The 18,281-nt window shown below is 40.6% G+C and overlaps 31 non-coding genes and 1 pseudogene across 31 annotated transcripts; all 32 read left to right on the forward strand.

The window, feature by feature from the left end:
* Positions 1 to 103: 103 nt before the first annotated feature.
* On the forward strand, positions 104 to 222 carry LOC130618189 (5S ribosomal RNA). Its single transcript, XR_008979263.1, has one exon. It is a non-coding gene; the product is annotated as a 5S ribosomal RNA (ribosomal RNA).
* A 450-nt stretch (positions 223 to 672) lies between these two features.
* Positions 673 to 791, forward strand: LOC130616970 (5S ribosomal RNA). The gene has a single exon (XR_008978049.1). It is a non-coding gene; the product is annotated as a 5S ribosomal RNA (ribosomal RNA).
* Positions 792 to 1,241: 450 nt separating this feature from the next.
* LOC130616849 (5S ribosomal RNA) lies at positions 1,242 to 1,360 on the forward strand. Its single transcript, XR_008977929.1, has one exon. It is a non-coding gene; the product is annotated as a 5S ribosomal RNA (ribosomal RNA).
* Positions 1,361 to 1,802: 442 nt separating this feature from the next.
* On the forward strand, positions 1,803 to 1,921 carry LOC130618287 (5S ribosomal RNA). Its single transcript, XR_008979361.1, has one exon. It is a non-coding gene; the product is annotated as a 5S ribosomal RNA (ribosomal RNA).
* Positions 1,922 to 2,371: 450 nt separating this feature from the next.
* On the forward strand, positions 2,372 to 2,490 carry LOC130616850 (5S ribosomal RNA). Its single transcript, XR_008977930.1, has one exon. It is a non-coding gene; the product is annotated as a 5S ribosomal RNA (ribosomal RNA).
* Positions 2,491 to 2,940: 450 nt separating this feature from the next.
* On the forward strand, positions 2,941 to 3,059 carry LOC130615962 (5S ribosomal RNA). The gene has a single exon (XR_008977048.1). It is a non-coding gene; the product is annotated as a 5S ribosomal RNA (ribosomal RNA).
* A 450-nt stretch (positions 3,060 to 3,509) lies between these two features.
* Positions 3,510 to 3,628, forward strand: LOC130618552 (5S ribosomal RNA; annotated as a pseudogene).
* A 450-nt stretch (positions 3,629 to 4,078) lies between these two features.
* Positions 4,079 to 4,197, forward strand: LOC130617240 (5S ribosomal RNA). The gene has a single exon (XR_008978317.1). It is a non-coding gene; the product is annotated as a 5S ribosomal RNA (ribosomal RNA).
* A 450-nt stretch (positions 4,198 to 4,647) lies between these two features.
* On the forward strand, positions 4,648 to 4,766 carry LOC130616971 (5S ribosomal RNA). Its single transcript, XR_008978050.1, has one exon. It is a non-coding gene; the product is annotated as a 5S ribosomal RNA (ribosomal RNA).
* A 450-nt stretch (positions 4,767 to 5,216) lies between these two features.
* Positions 5,217 to 5,335, forward strand: LOC130616851 (5S ribosomal RNA). Its single transcript, XR_008977931.1, has one exon. It is a non-coding gene; the product is annotated as a 5S ribosomal RNA (ribosomal RNA).
* A 442-nt stretch (positions 5,336 to 5,777) lies between these two features.
* On the forward strand, positions 5,778 to 5,896 carry LOC130618289 (5S ribosomal RNA). The gene has a single exon (XR_008979362.1). It is a non-coding gene; the product is annotated as a 5S ribosomal RNA (ribosomal RNA).
* Positions 5,897 to 6,346: 450 nt separating this feature from the next.
* Positions 6,347 to 6,465, forward strand: LOC130618247 (5S ribosomal RNA). Its single transcript, XR_008979320.1, has one exon. It is a non-coding gene; the product is annotated as a 5S ribosomal RNA (ribosomal RNA).
* Positions 6,466 to 6,915: 450 nt separating this feature from the next.
* Positions 6,916 to 7,034, forward strand: LOC130615963 (5S ribosomal RNA). The gene has a single exon (XR_008977049.1). It is a non-coding gene; the product is annotated as a 5S ribosomal RNA (ribosomal RNA).
* Positions 7,035 to 7,484: 450 nt separating this feature from the next.
* LOC130618323 (5S ribosomal RNA) lies at positions 7,485 to 7,603 on the forward strand. The gene has a single exon (XR_008979396.1). It is a non-coding gene; the product is annotated as a 5S ribosomal RNA (ribosomal RNA).
* Positions 7,604 to 8,053: 450 nt separating this feature from the next.
* LOC130616853 (5S ribosomal RNA) lies at positions 8,054 to 8,172 on the forward strand. Its single transcript, XR_008977932.1, has one exon. It is a non-coding gene; the product is annotated as a 5S ribosomal RNA (ribosomal RNA).
* A 450-nt stretch (positions 8,173 to 8,622) lies between these two features.
* LOC130617339 (5S ribosomal RNA) lies at positions 8,623 to 8,741 on the forward strand. Its single transcript, XR_008978416.1, has one exon. It is a non-coding gene; the product is annotated as a 5S ribosomal RNA (ribosomal RNA).
* A 450-nt stretch (positions 8,742 to 9,191) lies between these two features.
* On the forward strand, positions 9,192 to 9,310 carry LOC130616805 (5S ribosomal RNA). Its single transcript, XR_008977885.1, has one exon. It is a non-coding gene; the product is annotated as a 5S ribosomal RNA (ribosomal RNA).
* A 442-nt stretch (positions 9,311 to 9,752) lies between these two features.
* LOC130618290 (5S ribosomal RNA) lies at positions 9,753 to 9,871 on the forward strand. Its single transcript, XR_008979363.1, has one exon. It is a non-coding gene; the product is annotated as a 5S ribosomal RNA (ribosomal RNA).
* A 450-nt stretch (positions 9,872 to 10,321) lies between these two features.
* Positions 10,322 to 10,440, forward strand: LOC130618093 (5S ribosomal RNA). Its single transcript, XR_008979167.1, has one exon. It is a non-coding gene; the product is annotated as a 5S ribosomal RNA (ribosomal RNA).
* Positions 10,441 to 10,890: 450 nt separating this feature from the next.
* Positions 10,891 to 11,009, forward strand: LOC130617340 (5S ribosomal RNA). The gene has a single exon (XR_008978417.1). It is a non-coding gene; the product is annotated as a 5S ribosomal RNA (ribosomal RNA).
* A 450-nt stretch (positions 11,010 to 11,459) lies between these two features.
* Positions 11,460 to 11,578, forward strand: LOC130618291 (5S ribosomal RNA). The gene has a single exon (XR_008979364.1). It is a non-coding gene; the product is annotated as a 5S ribosomal RNA (ribosomal RNA).
* A 450-nt stretch (positions 11,579 to 12,028) lies between these two features.
* Positions 12,029 to 12,147, forward strand: LOC130618094 (5S ribosomal RNA). Its single transcript, XR_008979169.1, has one exon. It is a non-coding gene; the product is annotated as a 5S ribosomal RNA (ribosomal RNA).
* Positions 12,148 to 12,597: 450 nt separating this feature from the next.
* LOC130617196 (5S ribosomal RNA) lies at positions 12,598 to 12,716 on the forward strand. The gene has a single exon (XR_008978273.1). It is a non-coding gene; the product is annotated as a 5S ribosomal RNA (ribosomal RNA).
* A 450-nt stretch (positions 12,717 to 13,166) lies between these two features.
* LOC130618292 (5S ribosomal RNA) lies at positions 13,167 to 13,285 on the forward strand. The gene has a single exon (XR_008979365.1). It is a non-coding gene; the product is annotated as a 5S ribosomal RNA (ribosomal RNA).
* A 450-nt stretch (positions 13,286 to 13,735) lies between these two features.
* LOC130617535 (5S ribosomal RNA) lies at positions 13,736 to 13,854 on the forward strand. The gene has a single exon (XR_008978613.1). It is a non-coding gene; the product is annotated as a 5S ribosomal RNA (ribosomal RNA).
* A 450-nt stretch (positions 13,855 to 14,304) lies between these two features.
* LOC130617506 (5S ribosomal RNA) lies at positions 14,305 to 14,423 on the forward strand. Its single transcript, XR_008978583.1, has one exon. It is a non-coding gene; the product is annotated as a 5S ribosomal RNA (ribosomal RNA).
* Positions 14,424 to 14,873: 450 nt separating this feature from the next.
* Positions 14,874 to 14,992, forward strand: LOC130616854 (5S ribosomal RNA). Its single transcript, XR_008977933.1, has one exon. It is a non-coding gene; the product is annotated as a 5S ribosomal RNA (ribosomal RNA).
* A 450-nt stretch (positions 14,993 to 15,442) lies between these two features.
* On the forward strand, positions 15,443 to 15,561 carry LOC130617341 (5S ribosomal RNA). The gene has a single exon (XR_008978418.1). It is a non-coding gene; the product is annotated as a 5S ribosomal RNA (ribosomal RNA).
* Positions 15,562 to 16,011: 450 nt separating this feature from the next.
* LOC130616806 (5S ribosomal RNA) lies at positions 16,012 to 16,130 on the forward strand. Its single transcript, XR_008977886.1, has one exon. It is a non-coding gene; the product is annotated as a 5S ribosomal RNA (ribosomal RNA).
* A 450-nt stretch (positions 16,131 to 16,580) lies between these two features.
* Positions 16,581 to 16,699, forward strand: LOC130617608 (5S ribosomal RNA). The gene has a single exon (XR_008978686.1). It is a non-coding gene; the product is annotated as a 5S ribosomal RNA (ribosomal RNA).
* A 450-nt stretch (positions 16,700 to 17,149) lies between these two features.
* LOC130617622 (5S ribosomal RNA) lies at positions 17,150 to 17,268 on the forward strand. The gene has a single exon (XR_008978700.1). It is a non-coding gene; the product is annotated as a 5S ribosomal RNA (ribosomal RNA).
* A 450-nt stretch (positions 17,269 to 17,718) lies between these two features.
* On the forward strand, positions 17,719 to 17,837 carry LOC130617550 (5S ribosomal RNA). Its single transcript, XR_008978627.1, has one exon. It is a non-coding gene; the product is annotated as a 5S ribosomal RNA (ribosomal RNA).
* Positions 17,838 to 18,281: the final 444 nt, after the last annotated feature.

The raw sequence follows: 18,281 nt of genomic DNA on the forward strand, positions 1-18,281 counted from the left end.
CACGACCTATTTCCGATCACCCAGTCAAGAAATATGACCTTTAAAGTTTGAACCATTTTAGATGTAATGTGCTAATAAATCGTAGATATCTGCCCGTATGCTTGTCTACGACCATACCACGATGAACACACCTGTTCTCGTCCGATCACGGAAGTTAAGCATCGTCGGGCCGTGATAGTACTTGGATGGGACACCGCCTGGGAACTCCCGGCGGCGTAGGCTATTGACTTTTTCACGTTACATTATTTATCATTACGACTGTGACGTATCTTTTTTACGCAATAGCCGCTGAGTAAATCAAGTAAGGGACGTGATTAGAAGTTTCTTTCCCTTCAAAACGGCTACAATCTGGCTGCAATAAATGCGCCACGTCGCAAATGAATGGATTACGAGCGTCAGACAAAGAAAATGGCCATGTAGTTAATTTGCTAATTAACTTTGTCATATGAAAATTAAGTCTGCAAGTACCCTAGATTGCCTTCGTTGAAACTTTTTACCGGAAATCTTAAAGCGCATTATTGTCGTAAAGAATCGATAGCGCTTAGAAAGAGCTTTCAAATGCACATAAACACGATCTATTGCCGATCACCCAGTCAAGAAATATGACCTTTAAAGTTTGAACCATTTTTGATGTAATGTGCTAATAAATCGTAGATATCTGCCCGTATGCTTGTCTACGACCATACCACGATGAACACACCTGTTCTCGTCCGATCACGGAAGTTAAGCATCGTCGGGCCGGGATAGTACTTGGATGGGGGACCGCCTTGGAACTGCCGGTGTCGTAGGCTATTGACTTTTTCACGTTAAATTATTTATCATTACGACTGTGACGTATCTTTTTTACGCAATAGCCGCTGAGTAAATCAAGTAAGGGACGTGATTAGAAGTTTCTTTCCCTTCAAAACGGCTACGATCTGGCTGCAATAAATGCGCCACGTAGCAAATGAATGTATTACGAGCGTCAGACAAAGAAAATGGCGATGTAGTTAATTTGCTAATTAACTTTGTCATATGAAAATTAAGTCTGAAAGTACCCTAGATTGCCTTCGTTGGAACTTTTTACCGGAAGTTTTAAAGCGCATGGTTGTCGTAAATAATGGATAGTGCTTGAAAAGAGCTTTCAATTGCACATAAACACGACCTATTTCGGATAATCCAGTCAAGAAATATGACCTTTAAAGTTTGAACCATTTTCGATGTAATGTGCTAATAAATCGTAAATATCTGCCGGTATTCTTGTCTACGACCATACCACGATGAACACACCTGTTCTCGTCCGATCACGGAAGTTAAGCATCGTCGGGCCGAGATAGTACTTGGATGGGGAACCGCCTGGGAACTCCCGGTGTCGTAGGCTATTGACTTTTTCACGTTACATTATTTATCATTACGACTGTGACGTATCTTTTTTACGCAATAGCCGCTGGGTAAATCAAGTAAGGGACGTGATTATAAGTTTCTTCCCCTTCAAAACGGCTAAAATCTGGCTGCAATAAATGCGCCACGTCGCAGATGAATGGATTAAGAGCGTCAGACATGCGATGCAGTTACTTTGCTAATTAACTTTGTCATATGAAAATTAAGTCTGAAAGTACCCTAGATTGCCTTCGTTAGAACTTTTTACCGGAAATCTTAAAGGGCATGGTTGTCGTAAATAATGGGTAGCTCTTGAAAAGAGCTTTCAAATGCACATAAACACGACCTATTTTGGATAATCCCGTCAAGAAATATGACCTTTAAAGTTTGAACCATTTTCGATGTAATGTGCTAATAAATCGTAGATATCTGCCCGTATGCTTTTATACGACTATACCACGATGAACACACCTGTTCTCGTCCGATCACGGAAGTTAAGCATCGTCGGGCCGGGATAGTACTTGGATGGGGGACCGCCTTGGAACTGCCGGTGTCGTAGGCTATTGACTTTTTCACGTTAAATTATTTATCATTACGACTGTGACGTATCTTTTTTACGCAATAGCCGCTGAGTAAATCAAGTAAGGGACGTGATTAGAAGTTTCTTTCCCTTCAAAACGGCTACGATCTGGCTGCAATAAATGCGCCACGTAGCAAATGAATGGATTACGAGCGTCAGACAAAGAAAATGGCGATGTAGTTAATTTGCTAATTAACTTTGTCATATGAAAATTAAGTCTGAAAGTACCCTAGATTGCCTTCGTTGGAACTTTTTACCGGAAGTTTTAAAGCGCATGGTTGTCGTAAATAATGGATAGTGCTTGAAAAGAGCTTTCAATTGCACATAAACACGACCTATTTCGGATAATCCAGTCAAGAAATATGACCTTTAAAGTTTGAACCATTTTCGATGTAATGTGCTAATAAATCGTAAATATCTGCCGGTATGCTTGTCTACGACCATACCACGATGAACACACCTGTTCTCGTCCGATCACGGAAGTTAAGCATCGTCGGGCCGAGATAGTACTTGGATGGGGAACCGCCTGGGAACTCCCGGTGTCGTAGGCTATTGACTTTTTCACGTTACATTATTTATCATTACGACTGTGACGTATCTTTTTTACGCAATAGCCGCTGGGTAAATCAAGTAAGGGACGTGATTATAAGTTTCTTCCCCTTCAAAACGGCTAAAATCTGGCTGCAATAAATGCGCCACGTCGCAAATGAATGGATTACGAGCGTCAGACAAAGAAAATGGCGATGTAGTTAATTTGCTAATTAACTTTGTCATATGAAAATTAAGTCTGCAAGTACCCTAGATTGCCTTCGTTGGAACTTTTTACCGGAAATCTTAAAGCGCATTATTGTCGTAAAGAATCGATAACGCTTAAAAAGAGCTTTCAAATGCACATAAACACGACCTATTTCCGATCACCCAGTCAAGAAATATGACCTTTAAATTTTGAACTATTTGCGATGTAATGTGCTAATAAATCGTAGATATCTTCCCGTATGCTTGTCTACGACCATACCACGATGAACACACCTGTTCTCGTCCGATCACGGAAGTTAAGCATCGTCGGGCCGGGATAGTACTTGGATGGGGCACCGCCTGGGAACTCCCGGTGTCGTAGGCTATTGACTTTTTCACGTTACATTATTTATCATTACAACTGTGACGTATCTTTTTTACGCAATAGACGCTGAGTAAATCAAGTAAGGGACGTGATTAGAAGTTTCTTTCCCTTCAAAACGGCTACAATCTTGCTGCAATAAATGCGCCACGACGCAAGTGAATGCATTACGAGCGTCAGACAAAGAAAATGGCGATGTAGTTAATTTGCTAATTAACTTTGTCATATGAAAATTAAGTCTGAAAGTACCCTTGATTGCCTTCGTTGGAACTTTTTACCGGAAATCTTAAAGCGCATGGTTGTCGTAAATAATGGATAGCGCTTGAAAAGAGCTTTCAAATGCACATAAACACGACCTATTTCGGATAATCTAGTCAGGAAATATGACCTTTAAAGTTTAAACCATTTTCGATGTAATGTGCTAATAAATCGTAGATATCTGCCCGTTTGTTTGTCTACGACCATACCACGATGAACACACATGTTCTCGTCCGATCACGGAAGTTAAACATCGTCGGGGCGGGATAGTACTTGGAGGGGGAACCGCCTGGGAACTCCCGGTGTCGTAGGCTATTGACTTTTTCACGTTACATTATTTATCATTACGACTGTGACGTATCTTTTTTACGCAATAGACGCTGAGTAAATCAGGTAAGGGACATGATTTGAAGTTGCTTTCCCTTCAAAACGGCTACAATCTTGCTGCAATAAATGCGCCACGTCGCAAATGAATGGATTACGAGCATCAAACAAAGAAAATGGCGATGTAGTTGCTTTGCTAATTAACTTTGTCATATGAAAATTAAGTCTGCAAGTACCCTAGATTGCCTTCGTTGGAACTTTTTACCGGAAATCTTAAAGCGCATTATTGTCGTAAAGAATTGATAGCGCTTAAAAAGCGCTTTCAAATGCACATAAACACGACCTATTTCCGATCACCCAGTCAAGAAATATGACCTTTAAAGTTTGAACCATTTTAGATGTAATGTGCTAATAAATCGTAGATATCTGCCCGTATGCTTGTCTACGACCATACCACGATGAACACACCTGTTCTCGTCCGATCACGGAAGTTAAGCATCGTCGGGCCGGGATAGTACTTGGATGGGACACCGCCTGGGAACTCCCGGCGGCGTAGGCTATTGACTTTTTCACGTTACATTATTTATCATTACGACTGTGACGTATCTTTTTTACGTAATAGCCGCTGAGTAAATCAAGTAAGGGACGTGATTAGAAGTTTCTTTCCCTTCAAAACGGCTACAATCTGGCTGCAATAAATGCGCCACGTAGCAAATGAATGGATTACGAGCGTCAGACAAAGAAAATGGCCATGTAGTTAATTTGCTAATTAACTTTGTCATATGAAAATTAAGTCTGCAAGTACCCTAGATTGCCTTCGTTGAAACTTTTTACCGGAAATCTTAAAGCGCATTATTGTCGTAAAGAATCGATAGCGCTTAGAAAGAGCTTTCAAATGCACATAAACACGATCTATTTCCGATCACCCAGTCAAGAAATATGACCTTTAAAGTTTGAACCATTTTTGATGTAATGTGCTAATAAATCGTAGATATCTGCCCGTATGCTTGTCTACGACCATACCACGATGAACACACCTGTTCTCGTCCGATCACGGAAGTTAAGCATCGTCGGGCCGGGATAGTACTTGGATGGGGGACCGCCTTGGAACTGCCGGTGTCGTAGGCTATTGACTTTTTCACGTTAAATTATTTATCATTACGACTGTGACGTATCTTTTTTACGCAATAGCCGCTGAGTAAATCAAGTAAGGGACGTGATTAGAAGTTTCTTTCCCTTCAAAACGGCTACGATCTGGCTGCAATAAATGCGCCACGTAGCAAATGAATGGATTACGAGCGTCAGACAAAGAAAATGGCGATGTAGTTAATTTGCTAATTAACTTTGTCATATGAAAATTAAGTCTGAAAGTACCCTAGATTGCCTTCGTTGGAACTTTTTACCGGAAGTTTTAAAGCGCATGGTTGTCGTAAATAATGGATAGTGCTTGAAAAGAGCTTTCAATTGCACATAAACACGACCTATTTCGGATAATCCAGTCAAGAAATATGACCTTTAAAGTTTGAACCATTTTCGAAGTAATGTGATAATAAATCGTAAATATCTGCCGGTATGCTTGTCTACGACCATACCACGATGAACACACCTGTTCTCGTCCGATCACGGAAGTTAAGCATCGTCGGGCCGAGATAGTACTTGGATGGGGAACCGCCTGGGAACTCCCGGTGTCGTAGGCTATTGACTTTTTCACGTTACATTATTTATCATTACGACTGTGACGTATCTTTTTTACGCAATAGCCGCTGGGTAAATCAAGTAAGGGACGTGATTATAAGTTTCTTCCCCTTCAAAACGGCTAAAATCTGGCTGCAATAAATGCGCCACGTCGCAGATGAATGGATTAAGAGCGTCAGACATGCGATGCAGTTCCTTTGCTAATTAACTTTGTCATATGAAAATTAAGTCTGAAAGTACCCTAGATTGCCTTCGTTAGAACTTTTTACCGGAAATCTTAAAGGGCATGGTTGTCGTAAATAATGGGTAGCTCTTGAAAAGAGCTTTCAAATGCACATAAACACGACCTATTTCGGATAATCCCGTCAAGAAATATGACCTTTAAAGTTTGAACCATTTTCGATGTAATGTGCTAATAAATCGTAGATATCTGCCCGTATGCTTTTATACGACTATACCACGATGAACACACCTGTTCTCGTCCGATCACGGAAGTTAAGCATCGTCGGGCCGGGATAGTACTTGGATGGGGGACCGCCTTGGAACTGCCGGTGTCGTAGGCTATTGACTTTTTCACGTTAAATTATTTATCATTACGACTGTGACGTATCTTTTTTACGCAATAGCCGCTGAGTAAATCAAGTAAGGGACGTGATTAGAAGTTTCTTTCCCTTCAAAACGGCTACGATCTGGCTGCAATAAATGCGCCACGTAGCAAATGAATGGATTACGAGCGTCAGACAAAGAAAATGGCGATGTAGTTAATTTGCTAATTAACTTTGTCATATGAAAATTAAGTCTGAAAGTACCCTAGATTGCCTTCGTTGGAACTTTTTACCGGAAGTTTTAAAGCGCATGGTTGTCGTAAATAATGGATAGTGCTTGAAAAGAGCTTTCAATTGCACATAAACACGACCTATTTCGGATAATCCAGTCAAGAAATATGACCTTTAAAGTTTGAACCATTTTCGATGTAATGTGCTAATAAATCGTAAATATCTGCCGGTATGCTTGTCTACGACCATATCACGATGAACACACCTGTTCTAGTCCGATCACGGAAGTTAAGCATCGTCGGGCCGAGATAGTACTTGGATGGGGAACCGCCTGGGAACTCCCGGTGTCGTAGGCTATTGACTTTTTCACGTTACATTATTTATCATTACGACTGTGACGTATCTTTTTTGCGCAATAGCCGCTGGGTAAATCAAGTAAGGGACGTGATTATAAGTTTCTTCCCCTTCAAAACGGCTAAAATCTGGCTGCAATAAATGCGCCACGTCCCAAATGAATGGATTACGAGCGTCAGACAAAGAAAATGGCGATGTAGTTAATTTGCTAATTAACTTTGTCATATGAAAATTAAGTCTGCAAGTACCCTAGATTGCCTTCGTTGGAACTTTTTACCGGAAATCTTAAAGCGCATTATTGTCGTAAAGAATCGATAGCGCTTAAAAAGAGCTTTCAAATGCACATAAACACGACCTATTTCCGATCACCCAGTCAAGAAATATGACCTTTAAATTTTGAACTATTTGCGATGTAATGTGCTAATAAATCGTAGATATCTTCCCGTATGCTTGTCTACGACCATACCACGATGAACACACCTGTTCTCGTCCGATCACGGAAGTTAAGCATCGTCGGGCCGGGATAGTACTTGGATGGGGCACCGCCTGGGAACTCCCGGTGTCGTAGGCTATTGACTTTTTCACGTTACATTATTTATCATTACAACTGTGACGTATCTTTTTTACGCAATAGACGCTGAGTAAATCAAGTAAGGGACGTGATTAGAAGTTTCTTTCCCTTCAAAACGGCTACAATCTTGCTGCAATAAATGCGCCACGACGCAAGTGAATGCATTACGAGCGTCAGACAAAGAAAATGGCGATGTAGTTAATTTGCTAATTAACTTTGTCATATGAAAATTAAGTCTGAAAGTACCCTTGATTGCCTTCGTTGGAACTTTTTACCGGAAATCTTAAAGCGCATGGTTGTCGTAAATAATGGATAGCGCTTGAAAAGAGCTTTCAAATGCACATAAACACGACCTATTTCGGATAATCTAGTCAGGAAATATGACCTTTAAAGTTTAAACCATTTTCGATGTAATGTGCTAATAAATCGTAGATATCTGCCCGTTTGTTTGTCTACGACCATACCACGATGAACACACATGTTCTCGTCCGATCACGGAAGTTAAACATCGTCGGGGCGGGATAGTACTTGGATGGGGAACCGCCTGGGAACTCCCGGTGTCGTAGGCTATTGACTTTTTCACGTTACATTATTTATCATTACGATTGTGACGTATCTTTTTTACGCAATAGCCGCTGAGTAAATCAAGTAAGGGACGTGATTAGAAGTTTCTTTCCCTTCAAAACGGCTACGATCTGGCTGCAATAAATGCGCCACGTAGCAAATGAATGGATTACGAGCGTCAGACAAAGAAAATGGCGATGTAGTTAATTTGCTAATTAACTTTGTCATATGAAAATTAAGTCTGAAAGTACCCTAGATTGCCTTCGTTGGAACTTTTTACCGGAAGTTTTAAAGCGCATGGTTGTCGTAAATAATGGATAGTGCTTGAAAAGAGCTTTCAATTGCACATAAACACGACCTACTTCGGATAATCCAGTCAAGAAATATGACCTTTAAAGTTTGAACCATTTTCGATGTAATGTGCTAATAAATCGTAAATATCTGCCGGTATGCTTGTCTACGACCATACCACGATGAACACACCTGTTCTCGTCCGATCACGGAAGTTAAGCATCGTCGGGCCGAGATAGTACTTGGATGGGGAACCGCCTGGGAACTCCCGGTGTCGTAGGCTATTGACTTTTTCACGTTACATTATTTATCATTACGACTGTGACGTATCTTTTTTACGCAATAGCCGCTGGGTAAATCAAGTAAGGGACGTGATTATAAGTTTCTTCCCCTTCAAAACGGCTAAAATCTGGCTGCAATAAATGCGCCACGTCGCAAATGAATGGATTACGAGCGTCAGACAAAGAAAATGGCGATGTAGTTAATTTGCTAATTAACTTTGTCATATGAAAATTAAGTCTGCAAGTACCCTAGATTGCCTTCGTTGGAACTTTTTACCGGAAATCTTAAAGCGCATTATTGTCGTAAAGAATCGATAGCGCTTAAAAAGAGCTTTCAAATGCACATAAACACGACCTATTTCCGATCACCCAGTCAAGAAATATGACCTTTAAATTTTGAACTATTTGCGATGTAATGTGCTAATAAATCGTAGATATCTTCCCGTATGCTTGTCTACGACCATACCACAATGAACACACCTGTTCTCGTCCGATCACGGAAGTTAAACATCGTCGGGCCGGGATAGTACTTGGATGGAGGACCGCCTGGGAACTCCCGGTGTCGTAGGCTATTGACTTTTTCACGTTACATTATTTATCATTACGACTGTGACGTATCTTTTTTACGCAATAGCCGCTGAGTAAATCAAGTAAGGGACGTGATTAGAAGTTTCTTTCCCTTCAAAACGGCTACAATCTTGCTGCAATAAATGCGCCACGTCGCAAATGAATGGATAACGAGCATCAGACAAAGAAAATGGCGATGTACTCACTTTGCTAATTAACTTTGTCATGTGAAAATTAAGTCTGCAAGTACCCTAGATTGCCTTCGTTGGAACTTTTTACCGGAAATCTTAAAGCGCATGGTTTTCGTAATTAATAGATAGCGCCTGAAAAGAGCTTTCAAATGCACATAAACACGACCTATTTGGGATGATTCAGTCAAGAAATATGACCTTTAAAGTTTAAACCATTTTCGATGTAATGTGCTAATAAATCGTAGATATCTGCCCGTTTGTTTGTCTACGACCATATCACGATGAACACACCTGTTCTCGTCCGATCACGGAAGTTAAGCATCGTCGGGCCGGGATAGTACTTGGATGGGGAACCGCCTGGGAACTCCCGGTGTCGTAGTCTATTGACTTTTTTACGTTACATTATTTATCATTACGACTGTGACGTATCTTTTTTACGCAATAGCCGCTGAGTAAATCAAGTAAGGGACGTGATTATAAGTTTCTTTCCCTTCAAAACGGCTAGAATCTGGATGCAATAAATGCGCCACGTCGCAAATGAATGGATTAAGAGCGTCAGACATGCGATGCAGTTCCTTTGCTAATTAACTTTGTCATATGAAAATTAAGTCTGAAAGTACCCTAGATTGCCTTCGTTAGAACTTTTTACCGGAAATCTTAAAGGGCATGGTTGTCGTAAATAATGGGTAGCTCTTGAAAAGAGCTTTCAAATGCACATAAACACGACCTATTTCGGATAATCCCGTCAAGAAATATGACCTTTAAAGTGTGAACCATTTTCGATGTAATGTGCTAATAAATCGTAGATATCTGCCCGTATGCTTTTATACGACTATACCACGATGAACACACCTGTTCTCGTCCGATCACGGAAGTTAAGCATCGTCGGGCCGGGATAGTACTTGGATGGGGGACCGCCTTGGAACTGCCGGTGTCGTAGGCTATTGACTTTTTCACGTTAAATTATTTATCATTACGACTGTGACGTATCTTTTTTACGCAATAGCCGCTGAGTAAATCAAGTAAGGGACGTGATTAGAAGTTTCTTTCCCTTCAAAACGGCTACGATCTGGCTGCAATAAATGCGCCACGTAGCAAATGAATGGATTACGAGCGTCAGACAAAGAAAAAGGCGATGTAGTTAATTTGCTAATTAACTTTGTCATATGAAAATTAAGTCTGAAAGTACCCTAGATTGCCTTCGTTGGAACTTTTTACCGGAAGTTTTAAAGCGCATGGTTGTCGTAAATAATGGATAGTGCTTGAAAAGAGCTTTCAATTGCACATAAACACGACCTATTTCGGATAATCCAGTCAAGAAATATGACCTTTAAAGTTTGAACCATTTTCGATGTAATGTGCTAATAAATCGTAAATATCTGCCGGTGTGCTTGTCTACGACCATATCACGATGAACACACCTGTTCTCGTCCGATTACGGAAGTTAAGCATCGTCGGGCCGAGATAGTACTTGGATGGGGAACCGCCTGGGAACTCCCGGTGTCGTAGGCTATTGACTTTTTCACGTTACATTATTTATCATTACGACTGTGACGTATCTTTTTTGCGCAATAGCCGCTGGGTAAATCAAGTAAGGGACGTGATTATAAGTTTCTTCCCCTTCAAAACGGCTAAAATCTGGCTGCAATAAATGCGCCACGTCCCAAATGAATGGATTACGAGCGTCAGACAAAGAAAATGGCGATGTAGTTAATTTGCTAATTAACTTTGTCATATGAAAATTAAGTCTGCAAGTACCCTAGATTGCCTTCGTTGGAACTTTTTACCGGAAATCTTAAAGCGCATTATTGTCGTAAAGAATCGATAGCGCTTAAAAAGAGCTTTCAAATGCACATAAACACGACCTATTTCCGATCACCCAGTCAAGAAATATGACCTTTAAATTTTGAACTATTTGCGATGTAATGTGCTAATAAATCGTAGATATCTTCCCGTATGCTTGTCTACGACCATACCACAATGAACACACCTGTTCTCGTCCGATCACGGAAGTTAAACATCGTCGGGCCGGGATAGTACTTGGATGGAGGACCGCCTGGGAACTCCCGGTGTCGTAGGCTATTGACTTTTTCACGTTACATTATTTATCATTACGACTGTGACGTATCTTTTTTACGCAATAGCCGCTGAGTAAATCAAGTAAGGGACGTGATTAGAAGTTTCTTTCCCTTCAAAACGGCTACAATCTTGCTGCAATAAATGCGCCACGTCGCAAATGAATGGATAACGAGCATCAGACAAAGAAAATGGCGATGTACTCACTTTGCTAATTAACTTTGTCATATGAAAATTAAGTCTGAAAGTACCCTAGATTGCCTTCGTTAGAACTTTTTACCGGAAATCTTAAAGGGCATGGTTGTCGTAAATAATGGGTAGCTCTTGAAAAGAGCTTTCAAATGCACATAAACACGACCTATTTCGGATAATCCCGTCAAGAAATATGACCTTTAAAGTGTGAACCATTTTCGATGTAATGTGCTAATAAATCGTAGATATCTGCCCGTATGCTTTTATACGACTATACCACGATGAACACACCTGTTCTCGTCCGATCACGGAAGTTAAGCATCGTCGGGCCGGGATAGTACTTGGATGGGGGACCGCCTTGGAACTGCCGGTGTCGTAGGCTATTGACTTTTTCACGTTAAATTATTTATCATTACGACTGTGACGTATCTTTTTTACGCAATAGCCGCTGAGTAAATCAAGTAAGGGACGTGATTAGAAGTTTCTTTCCCTTCAAAACGGCTACGATCTGGCTGCAATAAATGCGCCACGTAGCAAATGAATGGATTACGAGCGTCAGACAAAGAAAAAGGCGATGTAGTTAATTTGCTAATTAACTTTGTCATATGAAAATTAAGTCTGAAAGTACCCTAGATTGCCTTCGTTGGAACTTTTTACCGGAAGTTTTAAAGCGCATGGTTGTCGTAAATAATGGATAGTGCTTGAAAAGAGCTTTCAATTGCACATAAACACGACCTATTTCGGATAATCCAGTCAAGAAATATGACCTTTAAAGTTTGAACCATTTTCGATGTAATGTGCTAATAAATCGTAAATATCTGCCGGTGTGCTTGTCTACGACCATATCACGATGAACACACCTGTTCTCGTCCGATTACGGAAGTTAAGCATCGTCGGGCCGAGATAGTACTTGGATGGGGAACCGCCTGGGAACTCCCGGTGTCGTAGGCTATTGACTTTTTCACGTTACATTATTTATCATTACGACTGTGACGTATCTTTTTTGCGCAATAGCCGCTGGGTAAATCAAGTAAGGGACGTGATTATAAGTTTCTTCCCCTTCAAAACGGCTAAAATCTGGCTGCAATAAATGCGCCACGTCCCAAATGAATGGATTACGAGCGTCAGACAAAGAAAATGGCGATGTAGTTAATTTGCTAATTAACTTTGTCATATGAAAATTAAGTCTGCAAGTACCCTAGATTGCCTTCGTTGGAACTTTTTACCGGAAATCTTAAAGCGCATTATTGTCGTAAAGAATCGATAGCGCTTAAAAAGAGCTTTCAAATGCACATAAACACGACCTATTTCCGATCACCCAGTCAAGAAATATGACCTTTAAATTTTGAACCATTTTCGATGTAATGTGCTAATAAATCGTAGATATCTTCCCGTATGCTTGTCTACGACCATACCACGATGAACACACCTGTTCTCGTCCGAACACGGAAGTTAAGCATCGTCGGGGCGGGATAGTACTTGGATGGGGAACCGCCTGGGAACTCCCGGTGTCGTAGGCTATTGACTTTTTCACGTTACATTATTTATCATTACGATTGTGACGTATCTTTTTTACGCAATAGCCGCTGAGTAAATCAAGTAAGGGACGTGATTAGAAGTTTCTTTCCCTTCAAAACGGCTACGATCTGGCTGCAATAAATGCGCCACGTAGCAAATGAATGGATTACGAGCGTCAGACAAAGAAAATGGCGATGTAGTTAATTTGCTAATTAACTTTGTCATATGAAAATTAAGTCTGAAAGTACCCTAGATTGCCTTCGTTAGAACTTTTTACCGGAAATCTTAAAGGGCATGGTTGTCGTAAATAATGGGTAGCTCTTGAAAAGAGCTTTCAAATGCACATAAACACGACCTATTTCGGATAATCCCGTCAAGAAATATGACCTTTAAAGTTTGAACCATTTTCGATGTAATGTGCTAATAAATCGTAGATATCTGCCCGTATGCTTTTATACGACTATACCACGATGAACACACCTGTTCTCGTCCGATCACGGAAGTTAAGCATCGTCGGGCCGGGATAGTACTTGGATGGGGGACCGCCTTGGAACTGCCGGTGTCGTAGGCTATTGACTTTTTCACGTTAAATTATTTATCATTACGACTGTGACGTATCTTTTTTACGCAATAGCCGCTGAGTAAATCAAGTAAGGGACGTGATTAGAAGTTTCTTTCCCTTCAAAACGGCTACGATCTGGCTGCAATAAATGCGCCACGTAGCAAATGAATGGATTACGAGCGTCAGACAAAGAAAATGGCGATGTAGTTAATTTGCTAATTAACTTTGTCATATGAAAATTAAGTCTGAAAGTACCCTAGATTGCCTTCGTTGGAACTTTTTACCGGAAGTTTTAAAGCGCATGGTTGTCGTAAATAATGGATAGTGCTTGAAAAGAGCTTTCAATTGCACATAAACACGACCTATTTCGGATAATCCAGTCAAGAAATATGACCTTTAAAGTTTGAACCATTTTCGATGTAATGTGCTAATAAATCGTAAATATCTGCCGGTATGCTTGTCTACGACCATATCACGATGAACACACCTGTTCTCGTCCGATCACGGAAGTTAAGCATCGTCGGGCCGAGATAGTACTTGGATGGGGAACCGCCTGGGAACTCCCGGTGTCGTAGGCTATTGACTTTTTCACGTTACATTATTTATCATTACGACTGTGACGTATCTTTTTTGCGCAATAGCCGCTGGGTAAATCAAGTAAGGGACGTGATTATAAGTTTCTTCCCCTTCAAAACGGCTAAAATCTGGCTGCAATAAATGCGCCACGTCCCAAATGAATGGATTACGAGCGTCAGACAAAGAAAATGGCGATGTAGTTAATTTGCTAATTAACTTTGTCATATGAAAATTAAGTCTGCAAGTACCCTAGATTGCCTTCGTTGGAACTTTTTACCGGAAATCTTAAAGCGCATTATTGTCGTAAAGAATCGATAGCGCTTAAAAAGAGCTTTCAAATGCACATAAACACGACCTATTTCCGATCACCCAGTCAAGAAATATGACCTTTAAATTTTGAACTATTTGCGATGTAATGTGCTAATAAATCGTAGATATCTTCCCGTATGCTTGTCTACGACCATACCACGATGAACACACCTGTTCTCGTCCGATCACGGAAGTTAAGCATCGTCGGGGCGGGATAGTACTTGGATGGGGAACCGCCTGGGAACTCCCGGTGTCGTAGGCTATTGACTTTTTCACGTTACATTATTTATCATTACGATTGTGACGTATCTTTTTTACGCAATAGCCGCTGAGTAAATCAAGTAAGGGACGTGATTAGAAGTTTCTTTCCCTTCAAAACGGCTACGATCTGGCTGCAATAAATGCGCCACGTAGCAAATGAATGGATTACGAGCGTCAGACAAAGAAAATGGCGATGTAGTTAATTTGCTAATTAACTTTGTCATATGAAAATTAAGTCTGAAAGTACCCTAGATTGCCTTCGTTGGAACTTTTTACCGGAAGTTTTAAAGCGCATGGTTGTCGTAAATAATGGATAGTGCTTGAAAAGAGCTTTCAATTGCACATAAACACGACCTACTTCGGATAATCCAGTCAAGAAATATGACCTTTAAAGTTTGAACCATTTTCGATGTAATGTGCTAATAAATCGTAAATATCTGCCGGTATGCTTGTCTACGACCATACCACGATGAACACACCTGTTCTCGTCCGATCACGGAAGTTAAGCATCGTCGGGCCGAGATAGTACTTGGATGGGGAACCGCCTGGGAACTCCCGGTGTCGTAGGCTATTGACTTTTTCACGTTACATTATTTATCATTACGACTGTGACGTATCTTTTTTACGCAATAGCCGCTGGGTAAATCAAGTAAGGGACGTGATTATAAGTTTCTTCCCCTTCAAAACGGCTAAAATCTGGCTGCAATAAATGCGCCACGTCGCAAATGAATGGATTACGAGCGTCAGACAAAGAAAATGGCGATGTAGTTAATTTGCTAATTAACTTTGTCATATGAAAATTAAGTCTGCAAGTACCCTAGATTGCCTTCGTTGGAACTTTTTACCGGAAATCTTAAAGCGCATTATTGTCGTAAAGAATCGATAGCGCTTAAAAAGAGCTTTCAAATGCACATAAACACGACCTATTTCCGATCACCCAGTCAAGAAATATGACCTTTAAATTTTGAACTATTTGCGATGTAATGTGCTAATAAATCGTAGATATCTTCCCGTATGCTTGTCTACGACCATACCACAATGAACACACCTGTTCTCGTCCGATCACGGAAGTTAAACATCGTCGGGCCGGGATAGTACTTGGATGGAGGACCGCCTGGGAACTCCCGGTGTCGTAGGCTATTGACTTTTTCACGTTACATTATTTATCATTACGACTGTGACGTATCTTTTTTACGCAATAGCCGCTGAGTAAATCAAGTAAGGGACGTGATTAGAAGTTTCTTTCCCTTCAAAACGGCTACAATCTTGCTGCAATAAATGCGCCACGTCGCAAATGAATGGATAACGAGCATCAGACAAAGAAAATGGCGATGTACTCACTTTGCTAATTAACTTTGTCATGTGAAAATTAAGTCTGCAAGTACCCTAGATTGCCTTCGTTGGAACTTTTTACCGGAAATCTTAAAGCGCATGGTTTTCGTAATTAATAGATAGCGCCTGAAAAGAGCTTTCAAATGCACATAAACACGACCTATTTGGGATGATTCAGTCAAGAAATATGACCTTTAAAGTTTAAACCATTTTCGATGTAATGTGCTAATAAATCGTAGATATCTGCCCGTTTGTTTGTCTACGACCATATCACGATGAACACACCTGTTCTCGTCCGATCACGGAAGTTAAGCATCGTCGGGCCGGGATAGTACTTGGATGGGGAACCGCCTGGGAACTCCCGGTGTCGTAGTCTATTGACTTTTTTACGTTACATTATTTATCATTACGACTGTGACGTATCTTTTTTACGCAATAGCCGCTGAGTAAATCAAGTAAGGGACGTGATTATAAGTTTCTTTCCCTTCAAAACGGCTTGAATCTGGATGCAATAAATGCGCCACGTGGCAAATGAATGGATTACGAGCGTCAGACAAAGAAAATGGCGATGTAGTTAATTTGCTAATTAACTTTGTCATATGAAAATTAAGTCTGCAAGTACCCTAGATTGCCTTCGTTGGAACTTTTTACCGGAAATCTTAAAGCGCATTATTGTCGTAATTAATGGATAGCGCTTAAAAAGAGCTTTCAAATGCACATAAACACGACCTATTTCCGATCACCCAGTCAAGAAATATGACCTTTAAAATTTGAACCATTTTCGATGTAATGTGCTAATAAATCGTAGATATCTGCCCGTATGTTTGTCTGCGACCATACCACGATGAACACACCTGTTCTTGTCCGATCACGGAAGTTAAGCATCGTCGGGCCGGGATAGTACTTGGATGGTGGACCGCCTGGGAACTCCCGGTGTCGTAGGCTACTGACTTTTTCACGTTACATTATTTATCATTACGACTGTGACGTATCTTTTTTACGCAATTGCCGCTGAGTAAATCAAGTAAGGGACATGATTAGAAGTTTCTTTCCCTTCAAAACGGCTACAATCTTGGTGCAATAAATGCGCCACGTCGCAAATGAATGGATTACGAGCATCAGACAAAGAAAATGGCGATGTACTCACTTTGCTAATTAACTTTGTCATATGAAAATTAAGTCTGAAAGTACCCTAGATTGCCTTCGTTGGAACTTTTTACCGGAAATCTTAAAGCGCATGGTTGTCGTAATTAATGGATAGCACCTGAAAAGAGCTTTCAAATGCACCTAAACACGACCTATTTGGGATGATTCAATCAAGAAATATGACCTTTAAAGTTTAAACCATTTTCGATGTAATGTGCTAATAAATCGTAGATATCTGCCCGTTTGTTTGTCTACGACCATACCACGATAAACACACCTGTTCTCGTCCGATCACGGAAGTTAAACATCGTCGGGCCGGGATAGTACCTGGATGGAGGACCGCCTGGGAACTCCCGGTGTCGTAGGCTATTGACTTTTTCACGTTACATTATTTATCATTACGACTGTGACGTATCTTTTTTACGCAATAGCCGCTGAGTAAATCAAGTAAGGGACGTGATTAGAAGTTTCTTTCCCTTCAAAACGGCTACAATCTTGCTGCAATAAATGCGCCACGTCGCAAATGAATGGATAACGAGCATCAGACAAAGAAAATGGCGATGTACTCACTTTGCTAATTAACTTTGTCATGTGAAAATTAAGTCTGCAAGTACCCTAGATTGCCTTCGTTGAAACTTTTTACCGGAAATCTTAAAGCGCATTATTGTCGTAATTAATGGATAGCGCTTAAAAAGAGCTTTCAAATGCACATAAACACGACCTATTTCCGATCACCCAGTCAAGAAATATGACCTTTAAAATTTGAACCATTTTCGATGTAATGTGCTAATAAATCGTAGATATCTGCCCGTATGTTTGTCTGCGACCATACCACGATGAACACACCTGTTCTTGTCCGATCACGGAAGTTAAGCATCGTCGGGCCGGGATAGTACTTGGATGGAGGACCGCCTGGGAACTCCCGGTGTCGTAGGCTACTGACTTTTTCACGTTACATTATTTATCATTACGACTGTGACGTATCTTTTTTACGCAATTGCCGCTGAGTAAATCAAGTAAGGGACATGATTAGAAGTTTCTTTCCCTTCAAAACGGCTACAATCTTGGTGCCATAAATGCGCCACGTCGCAAATGAATGGATTACGAGCATCAGACAAAGAAAATGGCGATGTACTCACTTTGCTAATTAACTTTGTCATATGAAAATTAAGTCTGAAAGTACCCTAGATTGCCTTCGTTGGAACTTTTTACCGGAAATCTTAAAGCGCATGGTTGTCGTAATTAATGGATAGCACCTGAAAAGAGCTTTCAAATGCACCTAAACACGACCTATTTGGGATGATTCAATCAAGAAATATGACCTTTAAAGTTTAAACCATTTTCGATGTAATGTGCTAATAAATCGTAGATATCTGCCCGT

Source organism: Hydractinia symbiolongicarpus, chromosome 11, assembly GCF_029227915.1.
Source record: "Hydractinia symbiolongicarpus strain clone_291-10 chromosome 11, HSymV2.1, whole genome shotgun sequence".
In the NCBI taxonomy this organism is placed as follows: Eukaryota; Metazoa; Cnidaria; class Hydrozoa; order Anthoathecata; family Hydractiniidae; genus Hydractinia; species Hydractinia symbiolongicarpus.